This window comes from Balaenoptera ricei, chromosome X (assembly GCF_028023285.1).
Source record: "Balaenoptera ricei isolate mBalRic1 chromosome X, mBalRic1.hap2, whole genome shotgun sequence".
NCBI lineage: Eukaryota > Metazoa > Chordata > Mammalia > Artiodactyla > Balaenopteridae > Balaenoptera > Balaenoptera ricei.
This window is the reverse complement of record NC_082660.1, coordinates 64,996,171-65,007,248: the sequence shown is the minus strand read 5'-3', so window position 1 is coordinate 65,007,248 and position 11,078 is coordinate 64,996,171. Positions and strand designations below refer to the sequence as shown.

General features: G+C 39.8%; 1 pseudogene; it reads left to right on the top strand.

The window, feature by feature from the left end:
* Positions 1 to 613: 613 nt before the first annotated feature.
* LOC132357090 (centrosomal protein of 78 kDa-like) lies at positions 614 to 1,854 on the top strand (annotated as a pseudogene).
* The last annotated feature ends 9,224 nt before the right edge of the window (positions 1,855 to 11,078 follow it).

Below are 11,078 nucleotides of genomic sequence, written 5' to 3'. Positions count from 1 at the left end.
ACACTACATAATGATCAAGGGATCAATCCAAGAATATATAACAATTGTAAATATATATGCACCCAACACAGGAGCACCTCAATACATAAGGCAAATGCTAACAGCCATAAAAGGAGAAATCAACAGTAACACAATAATAGAGGGGGACTTTAACACTCCACTTACACCAATGGGCAGATCTTCCAAACAGAAAATAAATAATGAAATGCAAGCTTTAAATGAAACAATAGACCAAATAAACTTAATTGATATTTCTAAGACATTCCACCTGAAAGTGGCAGAATACACTTTCTTCTCAAGTGTTCATGGAACATTCTCCAGGATAGATCACATCTTGGGTCACAAATCAAGCCTCAGTAAATTTAACAAAATTGAAATCATAGCAAGCATCTTTTCCAATGACAAGGCTATGAGATTAGAAATCACTTACAGGAAAAAAATGTAAAAAATACAAACACATGGGTCCTAGAGCCCCGTCCCCATGGGGCCACCCGCCGGTTTGAACCACATCCCTGTGACGCGGAGTACGATGAGGCCGGCGCCAATGGCCAGGGATGTCCCATGGGAGCCGGCACAGGAGCGCGGCATTGAGGGGCGGGCCTAGCTGGGGCCCATGGCCCTGCGTCTTCTGGCTGCATCGTGGGTCCTGCACACACTTCGAGGCCGCAGTCACCAGGCGGTGGGCACCCGAGGGGCCGGGAGGCGAGCCGGGGCCCCCAGGCGGGTGTGGGCATCATGTCCACAGCCAGCATCCCCGAGGCTGTGCTCAGGCCATGATCACTCGGTGAAGCTGTGCTACGACAGCGAGGCCGACTTCTTCCCGTGCTGTGAGGACCTCTGCACGCTGCAGGACTTGGTGCCTCTGCCCACTTTGCATGCCTCCCTGTGGGAGGACCTGCTGGACTTCAATGCCGACCACCTCCGTGGGGTGGACTGGGCGCCACTCCTGAGCACCCTCTGCCCCTGATCTGTATCCAGAGCTTCTTCCAGCCACGCCTTGGTGAGACAGGTTGTGACAGAAATAAAGTTTACAGAAGTTGTGTTCCTGCGATAAGAAATACAGATGTGACCTTCTAGTTGTGTAAAGCTCTTAAATGCTGTGTAAGTGCGTCGGGTGCACTAAGGAACCTGGAGCTAAATGGGCTAGTTCTGAGAGAGAGAGAGACTTAACTATGTTAACAAAGTTATTTGTCAAGGTGTAAAGAACTCTATCATCACTCTTAAGACAGTAAACTTCACAGCATGTAATCTGACATGGTAGGGAGCAGATCACATGGCCAAGATCTTAAAGTATCAGACTACCAGAAGGCATGAAGAAACCTGGGCTGAGAGTCTTCGTTACAGGAGACCTGATCTTGACTGTATGGCTGGTTTGAGGTGCATCACTCTGAACTGCAACACGCTCATTGGTGACCTGGGTGCAAGTGCTTTTCCAGAATCTCTTAGTGAGGATTTTTGGCTTAGAGCACTTGACCTGCAGCAGTGTGGCCTCACCAATGAAGGAGCAAAGGCTTTACTAAGGGCCCTTGAAACCAATAGAACTCTGCTCATTCTGGATATAAGAAAAATCCACTTGATCATTCTGTGATGAAAGCAGTTATCAAAAAAGGTCTCCAGAATGGAAGGAGTGCCAAGTCAGAGTACCAGTGGATAACTTCTCCATTGCTGAAGGAACTATCCAAAGTTGCTAGGCAGAAAAAGAGAACTGTAATTTGGGGAAGTGGTCGAAAAGGAAAAGCTACTATTAGAATTGGCATCTGCCCTCGGTCAGTACTCTGCCTTGCACAGAAGTGTGCACAAAATCAGGCACCCGAAAGTCCAATGAGGGATACTTACGTAATGCAGAAAATCTAGAGTCAACCCTGGTGTCCTGCAGGAGGGGTCTGATGAAGGAAATTAGGATCCATCCATAGTATGGAGTAACATGTGCGTGGAGAATGGGAAGATGTCCAGCGGAGCCCCACAACAGAAGCAAGATGAATATTCCATTCCACATTGGCAACACCAAAGGAGATGATGCTTTAGAAAAAAGATTTCTCAACAAAGCTCTTGAACTCAATATGATCTCCCTGAAAGGGCATAGGTCCGTGGGAGGCATTCAGGTCTCTCTGTATAATGCTGTCACTGTTGAAGATGTACAGAAGCTGGCAGCCTTCATGAAGAATTTTTTGGAGCTGCACCAGCTATGAGCACATCCTAGCCAATATACACTCTGCCCTTGAACAATGTACCAAATTGAAAGTCACTTGGGCATGGCTAAAAAAACTAAACAAACACAGCATTTTTCTCGAATGAACATGCGTATGATAGATTTTCTTCTTTTTGCAGAGAACAGCAAAACATCCACAGCTATCCCAAGCTGTTGAAACTTAACCTTAATTCTGAATTGAACTGGAAGCTTTTAAAAAATCTTCTCTTGCTTTTCTACCAAATTCTAGCTACTGTTGTCTTTGCTGCTACTTTTTCTGCCTAGATCTCATATTCAAAGCTGCCTGTGGGTTTAATTAAATGCAAATTGCAGGTTATTATTTTTAGAGACACACAAACACACAGCATGGAGGGTAGGTGGGGCCCTCTGGGTGCTGAATTTTGATCCTTTGCAAGATGACAGCAGTGGGGTCTTCTGGATTCTTTCTTTATATGGTTATTCTCATAAAGTGATAAAAGTGACATACTATATGTTTATATAGCAAGGTCTGTTTTTAATACCAAATAGTTTATATCTCTATGAAATTATATCTCTGTGCATTTATATTTCTAATAATACGGTTCTTGTTGGTATATGTTGAGACTTGGAGAATTTGTTAGGATCCTTGACCTTGTGCATTAGAGTGTTACGTTCTCAACAGTTGTGTGCCTCCCATTCCCCCTCCCCTCTCCCTTTTTAAGCTGCTTCACAAGATTTGGAAGCTCCCTGATTCACTTTTACTTTCCTTTCAGTGGGTAGAAGAACGGTTGGTTGGTTGGTTGGTTGGTCGGTTGGTTGGTTGGTTCTTTGTTTTTCAGTTATGCTGTTAAACTAAAAATCCCCACTAAACTCCCTTACTGTTTGTTCACATGACTGTTCTCTTTATGGTGTTTGACCAGTGATGCCATGAGTTCGGGAAGATCTTTGCTGAAGAGTCTTTTCCTGAATTGTTCATCCATTGTCAGTGTTTTATATTGACCGTATGAAGGACATTAAAGCCCTAAAACATCAAAAAAAATACAAACACATGGAAGCTAAACAAAACACAACTTAATAACCAAGAGATCACTGAAGAAATTAAAGAGGAAATCAAAAAATACTTAGAAACAAATGACAGTGAAAATATGACGACCCAAAGTCTATAGGACACAGCAAAAGCAGTTTTAACAGGGAAGTTTATAGCAACAACTCTACCTCAAGAAACAAGAATAATCTAAAACAAACAACCTAACATTACACCTACAGCAGCTAGAGAAAGAAGAACAAACAAAGCCCAAAGTTAGTAGAAGAAATCATAAAGATCAGAGCAGACATAAATGAAATAGAGACAAAGAAAACAATAGCAAAGATCAGTAAAACTAAAAGCTGGTTTTTTGAGAAGGTAAACAAAAATGATAAACCTTTAACCATACTCATCCAGAAAAAGAGGGAGAGGACTCAAATCAGTAAAATTTGAATTGAAAAAGGAGAAGTTATAACTGGCACCATAGAAATACAAAGGGTCATAAGAGAATACTACAAGCAACTATATGCCAAAAAAATGGACAACCTGGATGAAATGGACAAATTCTTAGAAAAGTACAACCTTCTAAGACTGAACCAAGAAGAAATAGAAAATATGAACAGACAAATCACAAGTAATGAAATTGAAACTGTGACTGAAAACTTCCAGCAAACAAAAGGCCAGAACCAGATGGCTTCACAGGTGAATTCTATCAAACATTTAGAGAAGAGCTAACACCTATCCTTCTCAAACTCCTGCAAAACTTCGCAGAGGATGGAAGACTCCCAAACTCATTCTACAAGGCTACCATCACCCTGATATCAAAACCAAATAAAGATATCACACAAAAAGAAAACTATAGGCCAATATCACTGATGATCATAGACACAAAAATCCTCAACAAAATACTAGCAAACAGAATCCAACAACACATTAAAAGGATCATACACCATGATCAAGTGGGATTTATTCCAAGTATGCAAGAATTCCTCAGTATATGCAAATCAATCAGTGTGATACACCATATTAATAAATTAAAGAATAAAAACCATACGATCATCTCAATAGATGTAGAAAAAGCATTTGACAAAATTCAACACCCATATATGATAAAAACTCTCTAGAAAGTGGGCATAGAGGGAACCTACCTCAACGTAATAAAGGCCATATATGACAAACCCACAGCAAACATTATTCTCAATGGTGAAAAACTGACAGCATTTCCACTAAGATCAGGAACAAGACAAGGATGTCCACTATCACCACTATTATTCAACACAGTTTTGGAAGTCCTAGCCATGGCAATCAGAGAAGAAAAAGAAATAAAAGAATCCAAATCAGAAAAGAAGAATTAAAACTGTCACGGTTTGCAGATGACATGATACTATACATAGAAAGTCCTAAAGATGCCACCAGAAAACTACTAGAGCTAATCAATGAATTTGGTAAAGTTGCAGGATATAAAATTAATACACAGAAATCTCTCTCATTCCTATACACTAACAACAAAACAGCAGAAAGAGAACTTAAGGAAACAGTCCAATTTACCACTGCAATGAAAAAAAATAAAATACATAGGAATAAACCTACCTAAGGAGGCAAAAGACCTGTACTCAGAAAACTATAAAACAGTGATGAAAGAAATCAAAGATGACATAAACGGATGGAGAGATATACTCTGTTCTTGGATTGGAAGAATCAATATTGTGAAAATGAATATACTACCCAAAGCAATCTACAGATTCAGTGAAATCCCTATCAAATTACTAATGAAACTTTTCACAGAACTAGAACAAAAAATTTTACAATTTTTATGGAAACACAAAAGACCTTGAATAGCAAAAGCAAACCTGAAAAACAAAAATGGAGCTGGAGGAATCAGGCTCCCTGACTTCAGACTATACAACAAAGCTGAAGTAATCAAGGTAGTATGGTACTGGCACAAAAACAGAAATATAGAACAGTGGAACAGGATAGAAAGCCCAGAGACACACCCACACACCTATGGTCACCTAATCTGTGAAAAAGGAGACAAGAATATACAATGGAGAAAAGACACCCTCTTCAATAAGTGGTGCTGGGAAAACTGGACGGCTACATGTAAAAGAATGAAATTAGAACACTCCCTAACACCATACACAAAAATAAACTCAAAATGGATTAAAGACCTAAATGTAAGGCCAGACACTATCAAACTCTTAGAGGAAAACATGGGCAGAACACTCTATGACATAAATCACAGCAAGATCCTTTTTGACCCACCCCCTAGAGAAATGGAAATAAAAACAAAAATAAACAAATGGGACCTAATGAAACTTAAAAGCTTTTGAATAGTAAAGGAAATCATAACCCAGATGAGAAGACAATGCTTCAATTAGGAGAAAATATTTGCAAATGAAGCAACTGACAAAGGATTAATCTCCAAAATTTACATGCAGCTCAATATCAAAAAAAAAACAAACAACCCAATAAAAAAATAGGCAGAATACCTAAATAGACATTTCTCCAAAGAAGACATACAGATGGTCAGCAAACACATGAAAATATGTTCAACATCACTAATCATTAGAGAAATTCAAATCAAAACTACATTGAGGTATCACCTCACACCAGTCAGAATGGCCATCATCAAAATATCTACAAACAATAAATGCTGGAGTGGGTGTGGAGAAAAGGGAACCCTCTTGAACTGTTGATGGGATTGTAAATTGATACAGCCACTATGGAAAACAGTATGAAGGTTCATATAAAACTAAAAATAGGACTACCATATGAACCAACAATCCCACTACTGGGCATATACCCAGAGAAAATCATAATTCAAAAAATATATGCACCTCAATGTTCATAAGCAGCACTATTTACAACAGCCAGGATATAGAAGCAACCTAAATGTCCATCAACAGATGAATGGATAAAGAAGATGTGGTACATATATACAATGGACTATTACTCAGCCATAAAAAGGAATGAAATTGGGTGATTTGTAGAGACGTGGATGGACCTAGAGAGTGTCATGCAGAGTGATGTAAGTAAGAAAGAGAAAAGCAAATATCTTATAATAACGCATATATGTGGAATCTAGAAAAAATGGTATAGATGATTTTATTTGCAAAGCAGAAATAGAGACATAGACATAGAAAACGAATGTATGAATACCAAGGGGGAAAGGGATGGGGAGGGAGGAATTGGGAGAGTGGGATTGACACATATACATTACTGATACTATGTATAAAATAGACAACTGATGCGAACTTGCGGTATGTAGCACAGGTATCTCTACCTAATACACTGTGGTAACCTAATGGAAGGGAAGTCCAAAAGGGAGGGGATATCTGTATGTGTATGGCTGATTCATTTTGTTGTGCAGTGGAGGTTAACACAACATTGTAAAGCAACCATATTCCAATAAAAATTAATTTTTATAAAAAAGGTGGAGTAGGACTTGGACTCACTCCCTTCTTAGGTAAACACCAAAATCACAACTAACGGCTGAACAACCATTGACAAAAAGATGCTGGAACCTACTAAAAAACCTACATCCAAAGACTGGGAAGTGGCCACAACGAGACAGCAGGAGGGGCGCAGTCACAATAGAATCAAATCCCATGCCCGCCGGTTGGGCGACCCACAAGTTGGAAAACAATTATACCACAGAAGTTATCCCACAGGAGTGAAAGTTCTCACCTCCACGTCAGGCTTCCCAGCCTGGGGGTTCAATAATGGGAGAAGTCCCCAGAGAATCTGGTTTTGAAGGCCAGTTGGGTTTGGTTGCAGGACTTCCACAGGACTGGGAGAAACAGAAACTCCACTCTTGGAGGGCTCACATGGAGTCTTGTGTGCAGAAGGACCCAGGGGAAAAAAGCAGTGACCCCATAAGGGATGGGGTCAGACCTACCTGCCAGTGTTGAAGGGTCTCCTGCAGAGGTGGGGGGTGGCTGTGTCTCACTGAAGGAACAAAGACACTGGCAACAGCAGTTCAGGGAGTTTCTCATTGGCGTCAGCCCTCCCAGAGGTTGTCATCGGCCCCAACAGGCAGACTGGGGGCTCTAGTGTTAGGTCACCCCAGGCTGAACAACCAGTGGAGTGGGAGCACAGCCCCACCCATCAGCAGACAAGCAGATTAAAGTTTTACTGAGGATGGCTCTGCCCACCAGAAGGACAAGATCCAGCTCCACTCACCACCAGTCACATCCATAAGGAAGCTATCACAAGCCTCTTAGATAGCCTCATCCACCAGAGGGAAGACAGCAGAAGCAAGAAGAACTACAGTCCTGCATCCTGTGGAATGGAAACCACAAACACAGAAAGTTAGACAAAATGAAGTGGCAGAGGAATCTGTCCCAGAAGAAGGAACAAGATAAAACCCCAGAAAAACAACTAAGTGAAGTGAAGATAGGCAACCCTCCAGAAAAAGAATTCAGAAAAATGATAGTGAAGATGATCCAGGATCTCGGAAAAAGAATGGAGGCAAGGATCAAGAAGATGCAAGAAATGTTTAACAAAGACCCAGAAGAACTAAAGAAAAAAAAAAACAGAGATGAGCAATGCAATAACTGAAATGAAAAACACACTAGAAGGAAACTATAGCAGAATAACTCAGGCAGAAGAATGGATAAGTGACATGGAAAACAGAAAGGTGGAAATTACTGGCACAGAACAGAATAAGACAAAAGAATGAAAAGAAATGAAGACAGTATAAGAGACTTCTGGGACTAAATTAAATGCACCAACATTCGCATTATAGGGGTCCCAGAAGAAGAAGAAAAGAGAGAGAAAGAACTGAAAAAAATATTTGTAGAACTGAAAAAAATATTTGTAGAGATAATAGCTGAAAACTTTCCTAACATGGGAAAGAAAGCAGTCACCCAAGTACAGGAAGCACAGAGACTCCCAGGCAGGATAAATCCAAGGAGGAACATGCCAAGACACATAGTAATCAAATTGACAAAAATTAAAGACAAAGAAAAAATATTAAAGGCAATAAGAGAAAAATGACAAGTAACATACAAAGGAACTCCCATAAGGTTATCTGCTGATTTATCAGCAGAAACTCTGCAGGCCAGAAGGGAGTGGCATGATATATTTAAAGTGATGAAAGGGAAGAACCTACAACCGAGAATACTCTACCCAGCAAGGCTCTCATTCAGATTTGATGGAGAAACCAAAAGCTTTACAGACAAGCAAAAGCTAAGAGACTTCAGCACCACCAGACCAGCTTTGCAACAAATGCTAAAGGAACTTCTCTAGGTGGGAAAGAGACCAGCAACTTAAAACAACCTTATACATATATCAACTGCTATATCAAAACCTCATGGGAATAGCAAACCCAAAAACTACAATAGATACATGCACAGAAAAGAAAACACAACACTAAAGATGGTCAGCAAACCACAAGAGAAGAGAACAAAAGAGGAAGGGAAGGAGAAAGACCTACAAAAAAAAACCCAAAACAATTAAGAAAATGGCAATAGGAACATACATATTGATAATTACCTTAAAAGCAAATGTACTAAGTGCTCCAACCAAAAGACATAGACTGTCCAAATGGATACAAAAACAAAACCTGTATATATGCTGTCTACAAGTGACCCGCTTCAGACCTAGGGACACATACAGACTGAAAGTGAGGGGATGGAAAAAGGTATTCCATGCAAATGGAGATCAAAAGAAAGCTGGAGTAGCAATACACATATCAGAAAAAATAGACTTTAAAATAAAGACTGGTAAAAAGAAAAGAAATGGAGTTATTTGTAGTGAGGTGGGTGGAGTTAGAGTCTGTCATACAGAGTGAAGTAAGTCAGAAAGAGAAAAACAAATACACTATGCTAACACATATATATGGAATCTAAGGGGAAAAAAAGGTCATGAAGAACCTAGTGGCAAGACAGGGATAAAGACACAGACCTACTAGAGAATGGACTTGAGGATATGGGGAGGGGGAAGGGTAGGATGTGACAAAGTGAGAGAGTGGCATGGACATATATACACTAACAAACGTAAAATAGATAGCTAGTGGGAAGCAACCGCATAGCACAGGGAGATCAGCTCGGTGCTTTGTGACCACCTAGAGGGGTGGGATAGGGAGGGTGGGAGGGAGGGAGATGCAAGAGGGAAGAGATATGGGAACATATGTATATGTATAACTGATTCACTTTGTTATAAAGCAGAAACTAACACACCATTGTAAAGCAATTGTACTCCAATAAAGATGTTAAAAAAAATAAAAATAAAAATAAAGACTGGTATAAGACACAAAGAAGGGCACTACATAATGATCAAGGGATCAATCCAATAAGATATAACAATTGTAAATATATATGCACCCAACACAGGAGCACCTCAATATATGAGGCAAATACTAACAGGCATAAAGGGAGAAACTGACAGTAACACAATAAAAGTGAAGGACTTTAACACCTCACTTTCATCAATGGACAGATCATTCAGACAGAAAATCAATATGGAAACACAGGTCTTAAATGACACATTAGACCAGATGGACTTAATTGATATTTATAGAGCATTCCATCTGAAAGCAGCAGAATACACATTCTTCTCATGTGCACATGGAACATTCTCTAGGATTGACCACATGCTGGGCCACAAAGTGAGCCTTGGTAAATTTTTAAAAAATGAAATATGGCTTCCCTGGTGGCACAGTGGTTAAGAATCTGCCTGCCAATGCAGGGGACACGGGTTTGAGCCCCGGTCTGGGAAGATCCCACATGTCGCACAGCAACTAAGCCTGTGCACTACAACTACTGAGGCTACACTCTAGAGCCTATGACCCACAACTGCTGAAGCCCGCACTCCTTGAGCCCATGATCCGCAACAAGGGAAGCCACTGCAATGAGAAGCCTGCACACCACAACTAGAGAAAGCCCACTCGCAGCAACGAAGACCCAACACAGCCAAAAATAAAATAAATAAAATAAATAAAATTTTTAAAAAAGAAAATTGAACTCATATCAAGCATCTTTTCCGACCACAACACCATGAGATTAGAGATAAACTGCAAGAAAAAAAATGTAAAAAAAAAAAACACCCACAAACATGTGGAGTCTAAACAATATGCTACTAAACAACCAATGGATCCCTGAAGAAATCAAAAAGGAAATCAAAAAATATGTAGAGACAAATGAAAATGAAAGCACAATGATCCAAAACCTGTGGGATGCAGCAAAAGTATTTCTAAGAGGGGAAGTGTATAGCAATACAATCTTACCTCAGAAAACAGGAAAAATCTCAAATAAACAACCTAACCTTATACCTAAAGCAACTAGAGAAAGAAGAACCAACAAAACCTAAGGTTAGTAGAAGGAAAGAAGTCATAAAGAACAGAGCAGAAATAAATGAAATAGAGACTAAGAAAACAATAACAAAGATCAATGAAACTAAAAGCTAGTTCTTTGAAAAGATAAACAAAATTGATAAACCTTTAGCCAGACTCATAAAGAAAAAAAGGTAGAGGGCTCAAATCAATAAAATAAGAAAGGAATAAGGAGAAGTTACAGCTGACACCACGGAAATAAAAAGAATCATAAGAGACTACTACAAGTAACTGTAGGCATATAAAATGGACAACCTGGCAGAAACGGACAAATTCTTAGAAAGGTACAATCTCCCAAGACTGAACCAGGAAGAAATGGAAAATATGAACAGAAGGATCACAAGTACTGAAATTGAAACTGTGATTTAAAAACTCCCAACAAAAAAGTTCAGAACCTGAGGGCTTCACAGGCGAATTTTATCAAACATTTAGAGAAGAGCTAACACCTATCCTGAAACTGTTCCAAAAAATTGCAGAGGAAGGAAAACTCCCAAACACATTCTATGAGGCCACCATCACCCTGATACCAAAACCACACAAAAATACCACACACA